This window comes from Antechinus flavipes, chromosome 3 (assembly GCF_016432865.1).
Source record: "Antechinus flavipes isolate AdamAnt ecotype Samford, QLD, Australia chromosome 3, AdamAnt_v2, whole genome shotgun sequence".
Lineage (NCBI taxonomy): Eukaryota > Metazoa > Chordata > Mammalia > Dasyuromorphia > Dasyuridae > Antechinus > Antechinus flavipes.
This window is the reverse complement of record NC_067400.1, coordinates 440,109,935-440,134,215: the sequence shown is the minus strand read 5'-3', so window position 1 is coordinate 440,134,215 and position 24,281 is coordinate 440,109,935.

Below are 24,281 nucleotides of genomic sequence, written 5' to 3'. Positions count from 1 at the left end.
CAGCAAAGGGACCCCTGCAATCTCCTTTTGACTAGTTGTTCAACCTCTTTACTGACTGTATCCTGAGCTGTGGTAGCCACTGTCAGTAATGATTCAGTGTCTCCCAAAATCTGCTCCTGGTTTGCTGGTTCTGGTATTGTGCTGATGAGATCTGACCTGGAATGTGCTCCATTCTCACCCAGATGTGGCAAAACTTTCCTGATAATCTTCTATATTCTCTTTGGCATTTCTAGGTTGAGTGATTTGGAAGTGGCCACTGCTGCCACTTAATTCCCTTGAGACCAGTTCCTAGTTTCTTATGGTCCGAGGCTGTGCTGGTGAGACCTATGCTGAACTGAACTTGACTATCACCCTGGTGCAGCAGACATTTCCTGCTGACTTTTCAAGTTGCACTTTGTTGGAAGTTTATTTCACTGTTTCTTTTGTGGCTTCTGCAACTCTGGAATTTGTTCAGAATCAGTATTTAAAGGTATTTGTGGGGTTGGGGTAGAGCTTCAGTAAGTCCCTGCCTTATTCCTGCATCTAGAATCTGCATTCAGCACAAAGAAAATCTCATGTACTTTTTAGAAGAAATTTTCTTAATGGTCTTTATGTATTATTTCGTTAATATTTTTATCAGTATTGTTATTGCTGATTTTCCTGTATATGGATCTGCATTATTTTTATAATGTACTCTATTTTCTCCATGGCCATTGTTATGAAAGGTACCTGATTCTATTTTCTTCCAATTTTGTTTAATGGTGTGACTACTCATATTTAAATTAAGTTTAAATATGAGATTTATTGTGCTTTATGGCATAAAAAGTTACCTCAATCTTACATTAATTTCTAATAGATTATTTTCCAGTTTTACTAAAATTCTTAAAACATGGAGATTCCTTTGCCCAATAATGAATTTTCTTAAATTTATCAAATACTGCTACTGACTTTTTGTTTGCTGCTGTTTCTTGTTATGCTAAGAGCACAATGGCTTTAAGTGATTTATGTCCATGTAGCAATGTCCAGGAGCTAGTATTGAGACATATTTGAGATCACCTTGAGACGTGTTACTCATTTATCATAATGAGTTTTGAGAACCAATGTACTGCAGATGAAAGTCATATCTTGAAGAAGTGAAATTGAAAGGACTAAAGTTACAGAAATTATAAGCAGCTGATGCATTTAAACTGCGGAAGATCTCCCCCAAGGATACACAGAACTTTATGCTTACTTTCTTAGATTTACCTTCAAATAAAAGAGAATAAAATCTACAGGGAGAAGAGCTGCTTTCTAACATTTCTATTTATATCTCTTTCTCAATGTATATGTTACTCAATTCAGGATTTGGTACCTCACATTTATGTTAGTTGAATTTTTGCATGTAGTCTACATGATAGTCTTTTCACCATTGTTTTATGTGGGAAGGAAAAGCATGATATTTAAATTAAAATAATGAAATACTCCTGTAAAATGGTTCAGATTATAGTTTGGATTGTAATTTCTTATATAAAAAAGGACAAAGACTTTATCTAGATTCAAGAAAAATGTATAGTTATTAGTACAGAATCACAAATTTCTCAGGCTTAAAAAAAAGTCTTGGAAACCCACCCGACTAGAGCCCACAGGGATTTCATACAGAGGGATTTCAATTTATTTAAAAAAAAATCAAAGTATTTGAAATTGCATTTGTGAAACAAAACTTTATTTTTTAGAAAATATACTCTTTGCTTTACATACTGACTTCAGAATTGGGGAAAATTTAAATGAAATAACATTTTGATATGTCAGTGAACACAGAAAAAGCATTTACTAAGAGAAAATGCTACCCAATTCTAGAGTAAAAGGATTTGAAAATAACTTAAGGTAGCATTATTTGAATACTTAATAGGATATAAAATAGCATAATGAACACATGTGAATGCACTGATTTGTTTAACAGAGTATGTATATCAGGTAATTTCTTTTGGTTTTTTAATGCTCTGCAAGTGTTCAAACCTTTGAATAATGCTCATGCCAGATTTTAACAGAGCCTCCTCTACCATATCTGATCAGTTACTTGAGTTATTGAAAACTTCTTTAATATTGCAACCCAAGTATATTCAGGAATAGACATGAGAATAAAGCTTAAAACATAATAATTGTTCAAGAACAGAATAGACAGGGAATGTAATAGAATTAATAAAGAAAAAAAGTTTGAGGTAGAAATATCAGAGGTCCTCACCTCTGACATATGTTGAATCTATTACTCTGAGTAAGTTAACCAACTTCTCAGCACCCTAAGCACCACTTTTAGAATATATGCTATATAAAAATTTCTGATGTTTAATGGAAATTGATGGAAAATACAGAATTCACTGTGTTCATGATAAGAGTTCAAAATAAAGTCATAAAAATTGACAAAAAAGTTAAAATTTTATAATCAACACAACGTTCTAAAGGGCATATATTGTATGGACTGAATTTTCATAAAAAAAGATAAGATAACTTAGGAAAAATCAAACTGAAAAATCAGTCAAAAGACTGGAGGTTATTATCAATTTTCATATATGTTAAATATGTATATGTATCTATCTGTTTATCTATCTATGTATCTATCTTACTTTTTATAAGTATATTATAAAAACTGAAAAAGATTTAGCATAATTTAAATGTAGTACATGTTTTACTAAAACCCAATTCTACTGGTCCTTTTGGCTCCCAAAGGATAGCTATTCTATCTCCCCTTAGGTTTGTGTAGTTACTCTTGAAGTGTTAAGGATTGATTTTGTAGTTTTGTACCTCAAAAATCTTCATTTGTGTGCTTTTCCCCAGTGATTATCATTTTATATCAATTATATAATCAGATCAAGCTATTATTTGGGAAGGGGTTATCATAAGGTGATATAGTAAAACGAGTGGGAGTAATTATTGATCATTCTATTGTTCAGAATTCATGTATCTTTTAGGGTTTTGACAATATCAATATTATTATATAATTTATTTTTTTTTCTGCTTGCTATAATTCAGTTCATACAAATCTTCCCAGGTTTGTCTTAAAACTTACCTTCTTCATTTATAACAACATACTAATATTCCATGGTCAACTAGACCAGAACTGAACTCAAACCTGTGGGTGGCTAGAATCAGAGCAAACAGGTATCAAACAGAAGTTTAGATAATTTCAAAGTGAAGAAAACACTTTAGAAACAGATGTCCTCCTGGGAAGGAAGGCTTAACATACTGAAGCAAAGCCAAGTGAAACCATAAGTGAGTTGGACTATGTGACATAATCATTCTTGGGTATTGAGTAGCTTTTCAAAGACAGGCTCATATGGACAAGGCAGGATAACTGGGTTCTGTGGGAAGAGTCTCCAAATTGATTGTTTCACAATGAGGAACAGAAACAATTAGTGTGGTGGGACAAGAATGCAATGACTGCATTTTTTCAAATCACTTGGGAGCTACAAGAAAAAAGGATTGTGATCAAGAGATGTGACGGATGGCTTTCAATTCCCTGGGAAATAGAGGGAGCTCCAACAAATCTAAAGCATCATTGATTAATATAAAAATCATAAATCCCTCAGTGAACACCTGGTACTGCTCAACACAATATACTTTGCCAGAGAATAAGGTTATCCATAGTGCAAAAGCTTGTTCTTTTGCTAAACTAAGGTATAGCATGTTGTTGGACTTTAGCTCTGGAAAACCAGGTGTCCCCAGAATATTTTGACATCATTAAGTTCATATACCATAAATTGTTTGGCCTTCCAAATTGCTGAGCACCTCTTTAGTTTTCACTTTTTTTTGCCTATGCAAAAATTGTTCCATTATAGATTTTTGGACTCTTAGAACATTTTCCTATTTTCTCTGATTTCTTTTGCTGAGAATAAGATCATTTGATAAAAGAGCATGCACAACAAATTTTGGGATAATTGCTTTATGAAACAGTGGTACTAATTGAAAGCTTCACCGCTAGTGCATCTATATGGTTATTTTCCCAGAGCACATTCAATTTTTATTCATTTGTTCATGCTAACAATTTGATGCATGTATTATACAACTTCAGAGTTGTTTTAATTTGAATTTCTCTCTTTAGTAATGTTTTGAAACATTTTCCTTATGATTTTTGAAAACCTGTATTTCTTCTTTTGAAAATTACATATTCATATTATTTGATTTTTATTTGGGGAATAGCTCCTATTCATATAAATTTAATGAGTTTCTTATATACTTGGGAAATATAATGTTTATCTGAGAAAGTAGCTAAATATTTTCTCTAGCAAATGATTTTCATTCTAATATTTGTAGTATTACATGTAACCTGTGTAATTTGTATTGTATACAATGTGTAATTGTATACATGTGTGTATACACATTGTATACCAATGTGTAAATTGTATGTAATTGTGTAAAACATTTTAAAATAATTAATATTGTATTTTGTCTTCTGTATTCATCTCTGTTTCTTGTTTGGTGATGAAGTCTTTCCTTATTCATGGATGTGAAAGGTAAAAAGGCAAATTCTTTAATGTGCTTATAATGTGACTTTTGCATATTTTATTTATGAATACATTAGAAGCTTATCTTGGTGTGTGATATAAGATGCTTAGATTTTCCTAGTAGTTCTTGCCAAATAGTTTTTATCCCAGAAGGGAAAGTTTTCAAACACTAGGTTTTCTAAATATGTTTGTTTCTGTATATGTTATCTAGTTTTTTCCCCCCTTTGGAGGGGGTGAAAGAATGGAATTTTTTGTGGATTTTTTTTAAGTTTTGGAAAACTATTTGTATTTGTTAAAATCAAAAATAGAAAAAGATGTAATTTTTACAAATAACTTTTGCCAAAATTATATGCAAGTATATCTAATTCTTGACTTCCCCATTTTAACTAGTATCACATGGTTATGATGATTACTATTTTATAAAATAGGGTGCAATATGATATAATCATTCCAAGACCCCTTCTGTCCACTTTTTCCATTATTTTTCTTAAATTCTTGAGTTTTGTTCTTTCAGATGAATTTAAATTTATTTTTTTAGGTTACTATTTCTAGGTCCATTGACAGTTTGTTAGAGCACTAAAATCTATTCAGTTAGCATATCATTTTTATTATATTGATTTGCCCTATGCACAAGAATTTAATATTTCTTCATTTACTGAGTTCTGTCTTTACATAAATATTATTTTAAAGATGCATATATACAAGTGTTATGTGCATATTGGTAGGTAGATGACCAAGTATTTTATAAATTTTGTAGCTTTCTAAAATTGAATTTTTCATTTTTATCTTCCTTTTGGCTTTAGTGGTAACATGTGAAGATATTGATATAACTATGCTGAAGTTATTGTTTCAATTAATTTTAATTGGCTCTCTAAGGAACTCTCAGAATAACATCTACACTGTGATAATTTTTTTCTCCTGTGTTTTTTTCACTTATTGCTACTGATACAATATTTTACAGCATATCATGTATAAGTGGTGACAGTGGACGTCCTTGCTTTGCCCCTGTTCTTCCTAGAAAGGACACTGTCTTTTATATATATATATATGTGTGTTATATATATACGTGTGTGTGTGTGTGTGTGTGTGTGTGTATTTCATGTAAGACAGACTTTTGTTGTTAAACATTTTCTATGTACCACATTTTAAAATATTTATACATTTTCAGGTGTTACTGATTTTTTTTCTCCAAGGAAATGAGAATTAAGTGATTTGTCCAGGGTAACATAGATAGTAAGTATTAACTGTCAAAGGCCAGATTTGAACTCAGGTCCTTTTGACTCCAGGGTGATATATGCTATTCTTTGCATCACTTTGCTACTCTCCTTGCCTTTTATTTATTTATTTATTACTGAAATGGGTATCATATGTTATAAAAAAATAATCTACATTTATTAATATACTCAAATTCCTTTTGTAATAAGTTGTTAACTCTCTAAATTTTTCCTCATTGTCCTCATTTTTTTTTTTTTTTGGTGAAAGGTAGATTTTTTTAGGGGAAGAAATTACAGGCAAAATAAGAAGTACATTATACACCGGGAATGGCAAATATGAAAATAGAGTTGGAGAGTACATAAAGACAAATTCCTCGGTGGAAAAAAAAATCCAGTAGAAAGGAAACATCCCACCTCATTTCTTTTCTATGTCTTTTCTCCAGTTATCTTGTTTTGTTTATAATATTTAAAGAACTTTTGAGAAAATTCTTCATTAATATTTAATCTTGAAGCCAAACTGTGATTTTCTTTGAAATTTTTCTTATAGACATTAGTTATTTTTCTATTCTTGATTTGTATCATGCATATCCTTGTCATAATAATGATTTTTTATCCTTTTGTTTCAGTCTTTATTTTACTCTTATTTCAAATTTATATTAAGACTAATCAGTTCTAAAAGATTTATCATGCCCTTGAATTGTCCTGGGCTATTTTTTCTGTTGTTATGGTTCTGGGGTCAGAACTGGGGCAGGGTCTTCTTTTATTTCTGAGATCTGACTTCTGACTTGAGAGTTCAATCTTAGATACCTGTCTTGGGATCAAACATACCATAAAACTCCTCTTTATAATGAGACTAAGTTCCATATTTCTTTGTCTGGGATCAGGGACAAATTAATAATTCTGAAGCTCTGTGCAGACACAGAGTGTCAGTGGTAACCTATCTCTGGAGTAACAGAGATATGGCCCCTCTGCTGAGTCATGTAGTAGTAGTAGTAGTAGAGGGAACTGGATTGTAATGCTTCTTTCAGTTACACCACCTTAGCTAGTAGTAGCTTCCAGTACTTTGTAACCTAATCAAATTATCTTAATTGTATATATATATATATATTTTGATGCTGTATGGATATTTTCAACTGGTTAATGTATGTACTTTAAGTAATCTGGGGGTTCAGTGGGGAAAGTTAGGTGCTTTGTTTACACTCAATTCTTACCTTTAATTAATTGATTTAATGGAAAAGACTAGTTTATTTTCCCAATCCCATATTAAATAATTCATTTTTTTCATAAAAGTTAGCATGTTCTTCTTAAATGATTATAAATACTTGATAAGAGCCTCACAGATATTTAATGACAAACAAGTAGAAACAATTTAATAAAGACAGTTGTAATGTTCTCTAAAATATAATGTTCTCTGGGAGCAGGTTTCTTGGGGGGCCTTCTGGAGCCAGCCTTAGTTTCAGTTCAGTATAATAATCACCTCAAATTCAGCCAGAAGTTAAAGCCCAAATCCTTTATTGTTTCCTTGTAAGTCTTGTCTCCTTCCTTGGGCCCGGTTGGCTTTCTTAGAGGCCTGTATCTCTCCTTGGTTCCTGCTGCTAGTTTTTTGCCTCTGCCAGCTTCAGCCTCTAGCTCCCTCTGAGTCTCCAGACAGCACAAAGGTGGAATATGGAATGAGTCTGACTCTGACTCCAAAAGTGGGCTTGTGTTTAGTGGGTTTGTACTTTATATATGCTCTCTTAAAAGTGTGAATCTTGTGGAAGTCTAATAGTACTAAGTACATTAGTGAACTAGAGAACTGTTAAGAACCATGCTAAATTAGATAATTATTGTCTCTAGCAATTCCAGTGACTTAGCACCTTGTAAGAATTCTAACAGGCAGTACTGCTGATTAGAATATTATCAATTACAAAATTTTATTTTAAGAAACAATTGAAGGAAAAGCATAGACCTATTTTTGATTATATTAAGCAATGCCTCAAGTCTCATTCATAAAGTTAAAAGAGAAAGTGGTGAAATGTTTTCCTCTTCAGTAATATATTATTTTTCTGAAAAAAATCTCAGTTGAAATATAATATACATTTCTTAAGTTATTTGTCTGAATTTTTCATTAGTCAGAATGATATTATAAATGTATAATTGTTCTTCTATCATTGGCAAGCAGCTTATGTTACTTTATAGATAAGGCATGAAGCCTAACCTGTATGCAATTATTTAAAATAAAACTATGGCAATTAACATTGAGTTGAGTAAGAGAGATAGCCTTTGACATAAAGTTTAAGTTAAATTAAGTCGCTTTTGTAATATAATTTCCAGCCAATCTACTATATTTTATGGCAACTTATTTATGAAGAATATATTTTCATATGTAATAGATAATGGTTTTCTATTATAACCATCCCATTTAAATTTGCAAAAAATAAAATGTGTTATTTCAATTAAAAAGTTGTAACAGTTCACTGGTGAAAGTTTTACATTTTTATAGATTATCAACTACTTTTCTAAGACTGGAACACTTCTCCCCACTTTAAAAAAACTGCCTTAAGTAGACCAGAAAAATTAAATAGAGATAAATGGGAAAGCAGCTTCTTAAATAGTTTCTTAACTTCCTGCCCAAAAGCATCTCAATGATTATAATATTTATAAGAAAATGAAAAGGTCAAAGTTTAGAGCTTGAAGGTATTTAAAAGGTCATCTCTAATTCCTATGTAGATAAAGAAGCTGAGACCTGGAAAGTTTAAAGAATTGGTCACAGTCACTCAGTTTGTAAATGTTTGGTCTGGAATTTTAACTCAAATCTTTCTGACTTCAAAGCCATGTCTGTCTACTACTTCAATGTTATTGGGTACCAAATAATTTATATTATATGTAAGTATGGAATTATTCAGGCACTATGCTAAGGACTTTAAAATTGTTATCTCTTTTGATTCTCACAGCAACCCTAGGAAATAGACTCTATTATTATACTTACTTACAGGTGAAGAAGCTGAGACAATCACAAGCCAAATTTTAACTCAAGTCTTTTTGACTCTAGGCCATTCACTGTGTCACCTAGCTGTACACACACACACACACACACACACACACACACACATATATACGTATATATACACATATATATATATATATATATATATATACGTATATATGTGTGTGTGTGTGTGTGTCTATGCATATACATCCATACATAACACATTCAAACATATACAAAAATATATATGTGGATACAATGCACCCTAATACATGTATACATATATACATAGGATGTTTATACATGAGAAAGAATGCAAGCTGTAGTGTGCATCATAATGTAAAAAAAAATTGGAATTGTCTGATAGAGCCAGTATTTGTTAGAATCAGATGCTTTGTGGAAAGATTTAAATTTAATTAAATTTTATATAGTATTATAATTAGTTGTCAAATATTGACTGCATCTTTCAATACCTCTGCTACCATTTTCTATTTTATATCCTAAGCAATATCATAGAAGTTTAAAAACAGAATTCTCTTTCAAAAAGTGCTTATCATACTTTTTGGAAGAAGCTAAGAAACTAAAATAAGATTGGAAGTATTACAATAAAATGACTCTAAACTTCTGCTTCAAAGACAACTTCTATTTAAATGTTATAATTTATAAATTCTGTGACTAGAATAAGAATGGATTTTAAACTAAAAAGCAGACTATATTATAAATAAAATATTTATACTTGGGAGTTAGTTGATTTCTCAACTTTCTTAAAACATGGAATTAATAAATGAAAAAATTTTACTAAGCACTGCCAAATACTGTAAGTGCTGAGGATAAAAACTTTAAAAATCAAGATAGTCCTTGCCTACAATAAGATTTTGTTATAAGGAAGGCACACATTTGAGTGATAAGAAAGGAAGGGTCTTTTGGTCTTGGAAACTAAAGTTAAGTAAATATATGAGGGAATGTATTGCATTGTCCTTTCTAAAAGCAATGGGAATGTAGATTTGATTATGATTCTCAGAAACAGAGGTTTAAAATAGTTGAGAAAGAAGAAAAGAAGAAGTTAACAATATGGAAATACATTATGTGACTGTAATTTATCATTTTCTGTTTAATCTACATGGTAAGAAAAGATGCAGTAATCAAACATGCTTGGAGAGTAAATCATCCTATTTTAAGTGAATACTTGTCACATAGGTTAGTGGGTATGTTATAACAGAAAGATTAACTTATCTTTATCATATTTTACTTCTGCCATTGGTAAGTTTCAAAATGTCACTTAATATTAATGGAGTTTGATTCAATCTTTTTTTTTTTTTTGTTTACAGTATGGATATAGAACATTTTAATTGGGATTTAAATTATCTAATACTAAAGAATGCATGGATAAAACAAGAAATCATAGACACAAATCAGTAACTTCACCCAAGAGAATGACAATAATGAAACAACATACCAGAATTTGTGAAATGCAGCTAAAGCAGTAATAAAGGGACATTTTATATCTCTAGAGTCTTACTTGTATAAAATAGAGGAAGAGAAGTTCAGTGGATTGGATTTACACCTAAAAAAAAGCTAGAAAAAGAACAAATTACAAACCCTCAATTAAATATCAAATATGAAAGTTTGAAAATAAAAGGGGAGATTAATAAAATTAAAAGTAAGAAAACTATTGAATTAATAAATAAAACTAAGAGTTGGAAAAACCAAAAGAGATAATTTGATTAGAAAAAGAAAAGAGGAAAATCAAATTGTTCATCTCAAAAACGAAAAAGGAGAATTTTACAACAATTAGGAGGAAATTAGAGCAATAATTAGGAGTTATTTTACCCAACTTTATGCCAATAAAATTGATAACCTAATTGGAATGGAGGAATACTTACAAAAATATAGATTGCCCAGATTAACAGAAGAGGAAATAAATTACTTAAATAACCCCATTTTAGAAAAAGAAAGAGAACAAGCTATTAATCAACTCCCTAAGAAAAAATCTCCAAGATAACATGGATTCACTTTGAATTCTACCAAACATTTAAAAAACAATTAACTCCATTACTCTACAACCTATTTGAAAAAATAGGGAAAGAAGGAGTCCTTCCAAATTCCTTTTACAACACAGATATGGTGCTGATAACTAAACCAGGTAGTGTGAAAATTATAAACACATTTCCCCAATGAATATTGATGCAAAAATCTTAAATAAAATGTTAGCAATGAGATTACAGAAAGTCATCCCCAGGATAATACAGGATGACCAAATAGGATTTGTACCAGGAATACAGCTTCAATATTAGGAAAACTATTAGCATAATTGACTGTATCAATAACCAAACTAATACAGACCATGTGATTATCTCAATAGATGCTGAAAAAATATTTTATAAAATTCAACATCTTTTCCTATTAAAAAAAAAACTAGTAAGTATAAGAATAAGTGGATTTTGCCTCAAAATGATTGGTAGCATCTATTTAAAACCATAAGCAAGCATCATATAATAGGGATAAATTAGAACCATTCCCAAGAAGATCAGGGGTAAAACAAGTTTGCCCACTATCATCATTGCTATTCAATTTTGTATTAAAAATGTTAGCCTTGGCAATAAGAGAAGAAAAAAAAATTAATGGAATTAAAGTAGGTAATGAGGAAACCAAATTATCATTCTTTGCAGATGATATTATGATATTCTTAAAGAATCCCTGAGAACTAATTGAAAAACTACTAGAAACAATCTACAACTTTAGCAAAATTGCAGAATACAAAATAAATGCACATAAATCATCAGCATTTTTTATATATTACTTAAAAAGTCCAGTAGCAAGAGATACTAAGAGAAATTCCATTAAAAATAACTAGTGATAGCATAAGATATTTAGGAGTCTATATGCCCAGGGAAAGACAGGAACTATATGAACACAACTACAAAATAACTTTCTACACAAAAGTCAGATCTAATAAGTTGGAAAAATACCAAGTGTTCATGGATAGGCCTGAACGAATATAATAAAAATGACAATTCTACCTAAATTAATCTACTTATTAGTGCTATACCAATCAAACTCTCAAGAAATTATTTTACAAATCTAGAAAAATAAAAACACAATTCATCTGGATGAACAAAAGATCAAGAATTTCAAATGAATTAATGAAAAAAATACATGGAAGAAATGCTGTACCAGATTTCAAACTATAATAAAAAGCAGCAATCATCAAAACCATTTGGTACTAGCTAAGAAATAGAGCAACTGATCAGTGGAATAGGTTAGGTTCACAGGACAAAGTAATCAATGACTATAATAATCTACTGCTTGTGAAACACAAAGGCTCCAGATTTTGAGGTAAGAACTCACTATTTGACAAAAACTGCAGTCAGAATTGAAAACTACTATGGTAGAAACTAGGCACTGATGCACACTTAACACTGTTTACCAAGATAAGGTTGAAATGGATTTATAATGTAGACATAAAGAGTAATATTATTAACAAATTAGAAGAACATAAGATAGTTTACCTCTCAGATCTATGAAGAAGGAAGGAATTTGTGACCAAAGAAGAACTGGAATTCCTAATTGAAAACCAAATTGATAATTTTGACTATATACTAAGCTAAAGGGTTTTGGATAAACAATACTAATGCAGATACGATTAGAAGGGAAGTAATAAACTGGGAAAACATTTTTACATTCAAGGGTTCTGATAAAGACCTCATTTCTAAAATATGCAGAGAATTGACTCAAATTTATAAGAATTCAAGAGATTCTCCAATAAATAAATTTTCAAAATATATTAACAATTTTCAGATGAAAAAATTAAAACCATTTCTATGCATCTGAAAAGGTGCTCTAAATCACTACTGTTAAAAAAAATGCAAATTAAGACAACTCTGAGATACCACTAAACACCTCTGAGATTGGCTAAGATGATAAGAAAAGATAATGATGAATGTTTGAGGGGATGTGGGAAAACTGGGACACTGATACATTGTTGGTGGAACTGTGAACAGCTCCATCCATTCTGGAAAGTAATTTGGAACTATACTCAAAAAGTTATCAAACTCTGCATTCCTTTTGATGCAGCAGCATTTCTACTGGGGTTATAGTCCAAAGAGATCTTAATGGAGGGAAATGGACCCACATGTGCAAAAAATTTTGTAGGATCCCTTTTTGTAATGGCAAGAAACTGGAAACTGTGTGGAATCCCATCAGTTGGAAAATGGCTGAATAAGTTATGTTATATGAATGTTATAGAACATTATCATTCTGTAAGGAATGACCAGCAGGATGATTTCTGAGAAATCTGGAGAGACTTACATGAATTAATGATGAGTGAAATGAGCAGAACCAGGAGATAATTGTACAGAATGATAGCAAGATTATACAATGATCAATTCTGATGGATGTGGTTCTTTTCAACAATGAGATGATTCTGACCAATTCCAATGATCTTATGATAAAGAGAGCCATCTATACGCAGAGACAGGATTGTGGGAACTGAGTGTGTTTCATCACAGCATTTTCACTCTTTTTGTTGTTTGCTTGCATTTTTTTTCTGGTTTTATTTGATTTTTCTTGTTCAGCAAAATTATTTTATAAATATGTATGCATATATTGGATTTAATATATATATTTTACCATGTTTAACATATATTTGACTTCTTTCCATCTAGGAAGGGGCAATGGGGGCAATCTAGGAAGGGAATGGGGGCAAATTGGAACGCAAGATTTTGCAAAGTTTAATATGGAAGAATTATCCATGCACATATTTTGAAAATTAAAAAGCTTTAATAAAAAAATAAAAAAAGAAATTTCCTAACTTGGATTTGGAGCTCATTTATATGTATGTGTCTCTTTTTGTCTGTTTCATCCTCACTCCATTTATTTACACAGGTAGGATAGGTCAGATAGCTTATGGTGTGAAGCTACATATATTGTCAATTTTTTTCATTTTTTTTTTTTCATTTGTTTTGATCACTCTTGATGATGATTTTCTCTTCCCATTTTTATTTTCTTTTATTTTTATTTTTTCAAAGCAGGCTACATGGGAAGGGAATTAGGAATAAATGGGAAAATCTTTACAACAGAAAGATGGATTTAATAGTCAGGTATAGATTATATATTTAGAATGGCCTTGAACCCTTTACACATATCAGGAAAATTTTCTTGAACTCTTCACAGATCAGGAATGATGCCTTCTGATAAGAAAAAGTGACTCAAAAAATAAAAATTATACTTTAATGAATATGTTCACTTATAAATCTCATATTTATCTAAATGCTTAATGTATTCCATAAAAATTATAATGTAACAAAAACATTATAATTCTCCTAAAATCTAAAAAAATAAAACTTTTTAGATGTGTACTTGAGATAGAATGTTTCTTTCCTTCTTTTTTAAAGTCATATTTTATTTTTCCCCAGTTACAGGATAATTTGAAACATTCATTAAATTTTTTGGAGTTCCAGTCTTTTCTTTCTCTCCCTCAACACCCACCTCTTTGAAACAGAAGTGAGAACAAATAATTGCCTAGTTATTAGACATTAATGATTAAGACATAAGGTATTTTTAAAGAGACTAATGATTAACTAGGAGGAACTGACAGCCTTTGGTTGCTTTTCAGAGTAATTAATTCCACAGCCAATTCTTGTTACAAGTTATGACTTAAGTTAAGTTAAGCTAAAAAATGTCATGCAACATTTTGAGTTTGCTCATTGAAATGGTGGATACAGTTAGGAAATAACGTGCCCTAGGAAAAGAGTAAACCTCAACAATATGATGAAAAATGATGCCTACTTTCTTATATATTGTGTCATTTCCAGCAAAAACAAACAATAAACACTACAAAATACACAGCAAAAGAAAACAAAAAATATTCAGTTGTTGAACAGAGAATCATTAATATGAATTGCCTTTAATCTGGTGAAAAAAAGAAACTGGGAAACCTTTTTCAGTACAGAAATCAAATCTTTATTAAAGAAACAATGATGGAGAGGAGCCAGGATGGTTTCTTTCTGACCTTCTCCTACAACCATCAGACTAATTAACAAATCCAGTTTTTGTATTAGCTCTGGACTGGCAGAATCCATGAATATTGGGAGAGCAACAAAGTACCAGCAGAAAATAATTTTGAAGATCTCCAGGAAATGTCTGTTTCAATGAGAAATGGAGGGAGACAGGCAAAGCACAAGCAGGCAAACCACAGAAGCCAGTGCTGACAGCACTGACCCAGAGTAGTGACGACTCCACATGGTGAAGAATCTATAGGGAAGAATCTACAGCAGTGTTGGCTATTCTGCCCTGGTTGCAAGCCAATAGATCACCAGATAAGTTATAAAACATCTAATACAAAAAGGTAAATAGTGAATCCCAAAATGCTAGAATCTCATGGGACGTGGCCATGCCTAACCAGCACTGGGAATGGGTTGACACAGGTTCAACACAGCTTCTGCTGCTTGTAGAGAAAGGTGCTGCTTATAGAGGAAGCTTGGAAAACCTCCCCTGCCCTAAAAGCAGATATTAACTTTAAAAAAAAAATGAGTAAAAAACTAAGGAGAACTCTGAACACAGACAGTTTTTATGATGAAAGAGAAGAATAGATTTCAAACACTGAGGATGCTAAAAGAAGATTGTCTTTTGAAATCTTAAAAGGTGATATAATCTGGTGCCCAACACAAAATGCTTTCCTAAAAGAAAGTAAAAATAATCTTAAAAGAGAGATAGAAGAAAAATGGGGAAAGGAAAATTTTGCAAGAGTGTTTGAAAAAGGCATATAATTCATTAAAAGATAGATTTGATATTAAATAAAAAAAAGAAAGTAACTGCCAGAAAAACAGAATTTGTGAAACAGAAAAAGAAAATAACTCCTTAAAAAAGAGAATCTGTGGGGTGGAGCCAAGATGGTGGAGAAAGCACAAACAACTTTCTAAGCTGCTCTCATACTCTCATGAGCAATTATAAAATTCAGCCTGAACAATAGTGCTTCACTGGTGAAATTCATGAAGATTAGAAGTACAACAACTTACCAGCCAAAGATAATCTGGAAGATCACCAGAAAAGGTTTGTTCTGAGCAGGCTAGAGCAGACCAGCACAAGCTGAGAAAGAACCAGAGTCTAAGGTCTGGAGCAGAGCAGGGGCAGGGGTGGCCTCTGTGGTTAGAAAAGTTATAGAGATGACTCTGCCATAGGCTGACTGCTCTGCCATAATCATGAAGCAGTAGACCAGCAGAGAAATTAAAGCCAAAGGTAGAAGATAGTCTAAAAAATGCCAGAACCTAACAAGATCTGGCTACACCCACCTAAAACCATAATGACTCAGCCCAGACCACAGCATAGCTGTGCAGCTGCATTCTGCAGCACTGGCTGGAGCAGTCGCAAATCTGCAGGGCAGTGGGGCTCAGCCTGGGACAATAGAACTTCTGCAGCATGACTGTGCTTCCCTGGGCAGAGACAGTTCCAGTCTGTGTGGGGCTACAGCTGTTAATACCCACAGCTCCACAGCAGACTTTGGCTTGGGGTATTGACACTTTCACTGCTCAGCCACTAGCTCCAGGGCAGTCACTAAACTGCACAGCAGGGTTCTTCACTGAGCAATTCTGCAGCTCGGCTGTGATATCCAGACTCACTTTTGGGGGGGTTTTCCCAGAGCACTCCTGTACCTCACCATTTTTTGCAGCCTATTAGCAGGACAGCTACTGTCCAAACACTTTCCCTGCTCTGCAGAAGAAGCTGGTAACCTCCTTGCCCTGAAAGCAGACCCTACAGGCTATTAAAAATGAGTAAAAAAACCCAAAAGGATGATTGATAGCTTCAAAAAAGAAAAAGGGCAGGTTTTCAACCCCGAGGAAACTAATAGCAAACAGTCTCCAGACAAAACTGCAAAGGAGGATGTAACCTGGTTCCCATCACACAAATCTCTCCTTGAAGAATCTATTAAAATCTTAATAGAGAGCTAGGAGAAAATGGGGAAAGGAAAGAGAAGCTATGCAAAAGAGTAAAAACTTCATGAAATGTGAATTTGAAAAGGTAAAGAACTCCCAGAAAGTGCAAGGAAACAGAATTTGAGAATTACAAAAGGTAAAGAAATCCCAGGAAATTAGAATTTGTGAATTAGAAAAGAAAAAGAATTCCCCTCAAAAATAGAATTTGTGAATTGGAAAAAGAAAAATAACTCACTAAAAAAAAAAATTAAAATGAAATGGAAAAAAATTTCCATAGAGCAAAGCAACTCATTTAAAAACTCCATTGAACATATACAAAAAGAAATTTTAAAAAAGCTAATGAAGAAAATAACTCATTAAAAATCAGAACTGAAGAAATAGAAACCAATTATTCATTGAGACGTCAAGAATCAGTCAAGCAAATACCCCAAAAATGAAAAATTAGAAAAAAAAAATCTACTTGGAAAAACAACAGACCTGAAAAAATAGATCTAGGAGAGATAATCTGAGGATTATTGGACTTCCCGAAAATTATGATGAAAAAAAGAACCTAGATACTTTTTTACAGGAAATCATCAAAGAGAACTGCCCAGATGTAATACAATCAGAAGTTAAAATAGGCATTGAAAGAATTCATTGAACACCTTCTGAAAAAGGCCCTAAAATAAAAATTCCAAGGAATATTATGGCCAAATTTCAGAACTATTAGACTAAGGAAAAAATATTGCAAGCAGCCAGGAAAAAAAAACACAATTCAAATAACAAGATGCCACAATAAGGATCACTTGGATCTGGTTGTCTTCACATTAAAGGATCAAAAGGCTTGGAATCGAATATTCCGAAAGGCAAAAGAACTTGGAATGCAGTCAAGAATAAACTACCCAGTTAAGCTGAACATTTTCTTCCATGGAAGAAGATGGACATTTAATGAAACAGAAGAATTCCAATTGTTTTTAGGGGAAAAAAAACAGATCTAACTCCAACCACAGGACTCAAGAGAAGCATAAAAAGGTAAAAGGAACTCTTGAGAACTGTATTTCTGTTGTGGATATACATAAAGACTCCATGTATAATTTGATTTTGCTGAGGTAAGATTAAAAAAGGGAAGTAGAAATGGAAAGAGGATAGTGTCAGAAAAAGGGAAAAGGGGAAATAAAAAGAAGGAAACTATGTGCAATGATGAGGCAAAGGAAACCTATCATATCTGAGGGAACTTAGAGAGGGGGAAGAACATTGTGTGAATCTTACTCTCATCAGAGTTGGCTCAAAGAGAAAATAATTGACATATTTGTTTTACAGAGAATCTTTTCTCACCTCATTAAAAAGTGGGGGAGGAAAAGGGAAAAGGAAAAGAGTAATAAGGGAAGGGTGCAAGAAAGGGGAAGGGACCCAAGGGAGGAGGGAGGGATTCTAAAGAAGAGAGCTGAGTGACACAAGTGGGGTTCATAAGTTTAATACTGGGAAAGGGAGTAAAGGGTGGGGCAAGAGAAAGAAAAGCATAATCTGGGGAAAATAAGATGGCAGAAAATATAGAATTAGTCATTTTAACCATAAATGTGAATGAGATGAATTCTCCCATAGAGCAAAGGTAGATAGCAGACTGAATCAAAAGTCAGAACCCTACAATATGTTGTTTATAGGAAACACATCTAAAGCTGGGAGATACATACAGAGTAAAGGTAAAAGGCTGGAGTAGAATCTATTATGTTTCAGGTGAAGTAAAAAATGCAGGGAAAACCATCCTTATCTCAGATCAAGGAAAAGCAAAATTGATCAAATTAAAGAGATAAGGAAAGAAACTTTCTTGCTAAAGGGTAGCATAGACAATGAAACAATATCAATACTAAATATATATACACCAAGTGATATAGCATCCACCTTCTTAAAGGAGAACTTAAGAGAGTTGCAAGAAGGAATAGACAGCAAAACTATAATAGTGGGAGATCTCAATCTTGCACACTCAGAATTAAATAAATCAAACCACAAAACAAATAAGAAACAAATTAAAGAGGTAAATAAAATATTAGAAAAATTAGGTATAATGGATCTTTGGAGAAAACTGAATGGTAAGAGAAAGGAGTATACTTTCTTCTCAGCAGTTCATGATACCTATACAAATATTGAACATATATTAGTACATAAAAATGTCACAAAATTAAATGCAGGAAGGCAGAAATAGTAAATGCTTTCTTTTCAGATCATAATTCAATAAAAACTACATTCAACAAAAAGGTAATGGTAAAGAGAACAAAAAGTAATTGGAAACTAAATGATCTCATCTTAAAGAATGATTTGGTGAAACAGCAAATTATAGACATAATTAATAATCTCACTCAAGATAATGACAATTACAAGACATCATACCAAAATTTGTGGGATGCAGCCAAAGCAGTAATAAAGGAATTTTTTTATATCTTTAGACACTTAATGAATAAAATAGAGAAAGAGAAGATCAATGAATTGAACTTGCAACTTAATAAGTTAAAAAAAGACCAAATTAAAAAACCCAATCAAATATTAAACTTGAAATTCTAAAATTAAAAGGAGAAATTAATAATATTGAAAGTAAAAAAAATACTAATGAACTAATAAATAAAACTAAGAGTTGGTTTTATGAAAAAACCAATAAAAGAGATAAATCTTTGGTAAATCTGATTAGAAAAAGGAGAGAGGAAAATCAAATTAGTATTCTTAAAAATGAAAAGGGATATCTTTCCGCCAATGAAGAGAAAATTAGAGAAATAATGAGTTACTTTGCCCAACTTTATGCCAATAAATTTGATAACCTAAATGAAAAGGATGGCTACCTCCAAAAATATATAGGCTTCCCAAATTAACAGAGGAGGAAGTAATTGCTTAAATAGTCCCATTTCAAAAAAAGAAATAGAACAAGCTATTAATCAACTCTTAAGAAAAAATCCCCAGGATCAGATGGATTTACATGTGAATTCTACCAAACATTTATAAATCAATTAGCCCAATGCTATATAAACTATTTGACAAAATAGGGAATGAAGGCATCCTACCAAATTCCTTTTATGACACACACATGGTACTGATACCTAAACCAGGTAGGTTGAAAACAGAGAAAGAAAATTATAGACCAATCTCCCTAATGAGTAACGATGCTAAAATCTTAAATAAGATATTAGCAAAAAAAAACTACAGAAAATCATCCCCAGGATAATATACTATGATAAAGTAGGATTTATACCAGGAATGCAGGGCTAGTTCAATATTAGGAAAACTATCAATATAATTGGCCATATTAATAACCAAATTAACAAAAAACATATGATCGTCTCAATAGATGCAGAAAAAACAGCTGATAAAATAGAACATCTATTAAAGACACTTGAGAGTATAGGAATAAATTGATTTTTCCTTAAAATAATTAGTAGCATCTATTTAAAACCATCAGTAAACATCATATGTAAAGGGATAAACTGCAACCATTCTCAATAAGAGCAGGCGTGAAACAAGGTTGCCCACTATCACCATTACTTTTCAATATTGTATTAAAAATGCTAGCTTTGGCAATAAGAGTTGTGAAAGAGATGAAAGGAATTAGAGTAGGTAATGAGGAAACCAAATTATCACTCTGCTGATGATATCATGGTATACTTAGAGAATCCCAGAAATTCTACTAAAAAGGTACTAGAAATAATTCACACCTTTAACAAAGTTGCAGGATACAAAATAAACCTACATAAGTCATCAGCATTCTTATATATCACTAATAAAATCCCAACAGAGTTACAAAGAGTAATTTCATTTAAAGTAACTACTGATAGTATAAAATATTTAGGAATCTATTATATGAGCAAAACTACAAAACACTTTTCATGCAAATAAAGTCAGATCTAACCAATTGGAAAAATATTAAATGCTATTGGATAGGGTGAGCAAATATAATGAAGTTGACATAATCTAAACTAATCTATTTATTTAGAGCTATACCATTCAAACTCCCCCAAAACTATTTTAATAGCCTAGAAAAAATAACAACAAAGTTCATATAGAAAAATAAAATGTCAAGAATTTCAAGGGAATTAATGGGGGAAAAAAAATCAAATGAAGGTGACCTAGCTGTACCAGATCTAAAATTATAGTATAAAGCAGTGGTTACCAAAACCATTTGGTATTGGCTAAGACATATACTAATTGATCAGTGGAATAGGTTAGGTTCAAAAGACAAAACAGTCAATAACTTTAATAATCTAGTGTTTGCTAAACCCCAAAACCCCAGCTTTTGAGATAAGATCTCACTGTTTGACAAAAATTGCTGGAAGAAAATAGACATTGACCCACACTTAACACCACACACTAAGATAAATTCAAATTGTGTTCATGACCTAGGCATAAAGAATGAGATTATAAATAAATTAGAAGAACATAGGATAGTTTACTTCTCAGACCTATGGAAGAGGTAGGAATTTATGATCAAAGAAGAACTAGAAATCATTATTGATCACAAAATAGAAAATTTTGATTATATCAAATTGAAAAGTTTTTGTACAAACAAAACTAATGCAGACAAGATTTGAAGGGAAGCAATAAACTGGGAAAATATTTTTACAGTCAAAGGTTCTGATAAAGGACCCATTTGAAAAATATGTAGAGAATTGCCTCTAATTTATAAGAAATCAAGCCATTCTCCAATTGATAAATGGTCAAAGGATATGAACAGACAATTCTCAGATGAAGAAATTGAACCTATTTCTAGCCATATGAAGAGATGCTCCAAGTTATTATTAATCACAGAAATTCAATTTAAGGTTACTATGAGATACCACTACACACCTATCAGACTGGCTAGAATGACACAGAAAAATAGTGTGGAATGTTGTAGGGGATGTGGGAAAACATGGACATTGATACATTGTTGGTGGAATTGTGAATACATCCAGTCATTCTGGAGAGCAATTTTGAACTATGCTCAAAAAAGTTATCAAACTATGCATACCTTTTGATCCAGCAGTGTTACTACTGGGCTTATATCCCAAAGAGATCTTCAAGAAGGGAAAGGGACCTGTATGTGCAAGAATGTTTGTGGCAGATCTCTTTGTAGTACCCAGAAATTGGAAACTGACTGGATGCCCATCAATTGGAGGATGGCTAAATAAATTGTAGTATATCAATATCATGGAATATTATTGTTAGGTAAGAAATGACCAACAAGATGATTTCAGAATGGCCTGGAGAGACTTACATGAACTGATGCTGAGTGTAATGAGCAGGACCAGGGGATCATTATATATGTCAACAAAAATACTATATGATGATCAATTCTGATAGACGTGGCCCTTTTCAACAATGAGATGAACGAAATCAGTTCTAATAGAGCAGTAATGAATTGAACCAGCTATACCCAGTGAAAGAACTCTGGGAAATGAATGTGAACCACTAGATAGAATTCCCAATCCCTTTATTTTTGTCCACCTGCATTTTTTAATTCTTTCACAGGTTAATTGTACACTATTTCAAAGTCCGATTCTTCTTGTGTAGCAAAATAATTGTATGGACATGTATACTTATATTCTATTTAACATATACATTAACATATTTAACATGTATTGGTTTATCTGCCATTTGAGGGAGGTGGTGGAATAAGGAGGGGAAAAATTGGAACAAAAGGTTTTTTAATTGTCAATGCCGAAAAATTACCTATGCATATATCTTTTAAATAAAAAGGTATAAGAAAAAAAATTGCTAGCTTTGGCAATAAGAGAAGATAAAGAGATTAAAAATTAGAATAGGTAATGAGGAAACTAATTTATTACTGTTTGCAGATGATATGATGGTACACTTAGAGAATCAACTAAAAAACAGAAATAAGCCACAACTTTAAGAAAGTAGCAGGATACAAAATATATTCACATAAATCAATAGCATTTGTATACATCACTAACAAAACCCAACAGCAAAAGATACAAAGAGAAATTCCATTTAAAATAATTGTTGACACAATAAAATATTTGGGAATATATCTCCTAAGAGAAAATCAGGTACCATATGAGCAAAACTAAAAAAATACTTTCCACACACTTAAAGTCAGATCTAAACAATTGGAAAAATATCAAGTGCTCTTGGATAGGTTGAGCAAATAAAATAAAGACGACAATACTGTACACTATGCTAAGCACTGAGGATACAACTAATGACAATAACAACAACAAAATACAATCATTGCCATCAAGTGTCTCACAATTTATTGAGGGAGAAAGACAATACACAAAAGTAGGCAGGAAAGTGGGGGAGAAGAGAGCATAAATACTTGGTGAGGTACATCTTGTTCACATTGGACCTTTCATTTTGGAGAGTGGAAACCAAGCAGAGGAGTAGATGTAAAGCAGAATGAGCAAAAGCCTATTTCTTGTCTTTCACACAGGATGGTATAAATAGGAGTTTAGGGGGTCTTCCAGCCAAGATGGTGGAGAGGAGGCACACAGCTGTGTAAGCTCTGCATTTCCTCTCAGAATCCATTTCATGACAAGCCTCTGAATTAATGCTTGACTGAAAAAAAACCCCACAAATAGTTACAAAGAGAAGACATCCTTGAAATTCGCCAGGAAAGTCTGTTTTTGCTTGAGGGCAGGGATGGTTTTAGATCAAGTGCAGGCTGAGGGCAGGCAGCAGCAGCAAGAGCACAAGAGGCAGCTCACAGCCTAATAGACCAGAGTGGGATGGGGTGTGACCTCATTTGTCTCCGTGGGCAGAGCTTTGCTACAGGATTAGCTACTTTGTCCTGGAAGCAATTCAGTAGCCCAGAAGAGAAGCTAAAAACACTGTGGGGTGAACAATACAACTCCAAACAGCTGGAGTCTCTCAGGACCTGGCCACCCCTCCCCCACACTGTCTGAGCACTCTCTCGGAATCTCAGAGCACTGGTGCAGCACAGTCCTGCTAGTGCCTTGCTGCTGCCCCCGCAGTCTGTAGAGGAAGCTGAGTACCATCACCCATCCCCTCCCCGCAAAAAAGCAGATTCCATTTGTTTTTTGTTTTTTTTTTTCTTTTTTTCTTTACCAGTTTGTTTTTGATTCTTCTCTGACAAAATGAGCAAAAAATTGAAAAGGACCTTAACCACTGACAGATTCTATATGGATGGAGAGCAGACTCTAAACCCTGAGGAAACTAAAAACAGACTGTCTCCAGGTGAATCCCCAAAGGAGATCATCTGTTCCTCAGCACAGATGAATCTCATAGAAGAAATTAAAAAGGCTTCACAAGAGAGCTAGAAGAAAAAGGGGAAAAGGAGAGGGAGACTTGGCAAGAGAGTCTGGAGAAGTCATCCCACTCATTGAAAGACAGAGTGGATAAAGAAATCAAATCCTTGAAAAATAGGATTAGTGAACTGGAAATAGAAAATAGCTCTCTAAAAAATAAAATTGGTGAAATAGAAAAAAATTCCATAGAACAAAAGAACTCAATTGGACAATTAGAAAAAGATATTTAAAAAGTGAGTGAAGAAAATACTTCATTGAAAATCAGAATAGAACAAATGGAATTGAATTACTTGAGGAGACACCAAGAATCAGTCAAGCAAAACCAAAAAAATGAAACAATGGAAAAAAATGTGAAACCTTCTTGGGAAAACAACAGACCTGGAAAATAGATCTAGGAGTGACAATCTGACTTCCAGAAAAATATGATGAAAAAAAAAGAGCCTGGACATTATTTTCCAGGAAATTATCAAAAAGATATGCCCAGA